Genomic DNA, 1,383 nt, shown 5'->3' on the forward strand with positions numbered 1-1,383 from the left:
TGTGTCAGCTACAGAGCCTGGAAGCTGGATTGCAGAGGGACCCTAGGGTGAGCTGTCAGGAAACCAGTTCCTCAGAAGTTCATTATCACTGATGTGTTTCCACAAAATATTTTGGTTTTGACAGTCTTGCATTTTCTGGCCATTTTAGTTGACATTCCTGAGCAGCTCTCTAACAACAAATAAAGCACAGGCCCAGGCCCTAAACAGCATGAAAGAACTCCCTCCCGGATGCCTGAATAGCTGCTCATTACATTGAGTACCCCCCATCCTGTACACTTAAATGATGCAAGGGTCAAGTGGAACTGATGAGCGCTCCTCTCCACAGAAATCCTTAGGAAAAGGCGAAAGATTTTTGTGATCTGAAGAGAAACCAGAGCATGCACATGATGGGGTAGTCCTAGACTGCATCATAAAGCATACCAAAAAGGTACAGGCACCTTAATTCAGATGTTTACTATTTGTTGAGGGCTGGATTTTGCAACCCTACAATATAGGTGATTGTTTGTTTTTATATTTATACAAGATGTAAGGAAGTTATTTGAAGCAAAGATTGACTGCAACAGACCTGTGCATTTACAACAGCTGTGCGACATTTTGCCCGGTGTTTTGTTTTGAAGCTATTTAACTGAAATGAAACAAAGGCCTTCAAAACAGCTTTGAAATGAAACAAGGGCACTCAAAATGTTTTGAAAGTTTCAAAACATTTCAAGTTTTGAAGCCAGGCTTACTTGGCTTCAGCACGGGTCCCACCTGGCGGCAGCAGCTTCCTGTCATCTAGCAGGCAGATTGGGGACCTGCCCGCACCTCCAGGACGGCTGCAGGGCTGTGCCAGCCTCCTCCTGGGGGTGCAGGCCCCTGATCTGTTCAAGAGCTGTTCAAGCAGCTGGACAGCTGCCTCAAAGCAGGCAACCTGAGAGGAAGGGTATTAAAAGCAGCTTCTGGTCTGAAAAAAAACCCTCTTGGGACTGCTCCTTGTTTGGTCTGTCTCCTGATGGAAGATAGATAAGCTGCCTGTTTGTTACAATGTATTGAAATCTGCTTTGTACTAAAGGTGCTTCTCTCCCTTTAAGGCTCTGGGACCCCTATCATATCCAGCAACTGGCATCTCAGTTTTAGGGAAGATGTTGAATCTTTATATGGAAAGTTCCAGTCGTTCAGTCAGAGATGCAACATGCTACCCTGTGATTTACTTGCTAATGTATACACTACATATGAAATGCTTACTATCAGCCTGCAAACAACCCAGAATGTGAAAATAATTCCTGTAATCCACCAGTTGCCACAGTTCTACGGTGGTGGACTAGATCAGCCCTGCTTTGGTGCAGGACAAGCCAATGTTCCCAACTTGGCCCCTGCCACCTGGATGTGGCCTGGATGAAACCA

At 45.4% G+C, this 1,383-nt stretch overlaps 1 pseudogene; it reads right to left on the reverse strand.

The window, feature by feature from the left end:
* Nucleotides 1-272: 272 nt before the first annotated feature.
* Nucleotides 273-379, reverse strand: LOC149864471 (U5 spliceosomal RNA; annotated as a pseudogene).
* Between the last annotated feature and the right edge of the window lie 1,004 nt (nucleotides 380-1,383).

This window comes from Crocodylus siamensis, chromosome 5, assembly GCF_052110815.1.
Source record: "Crocodylus siamensis isolate JL-2025a chromosome 5, ASM5211081v1, whole genome shotgun sequence".
Classification (NCBI taxonomy): domain Eukaryota; kingdom Metazoa; phylum Chordata; order Crocodylia; family Crocodylidae; genus Crocodylus; species Crocodylus siamensis.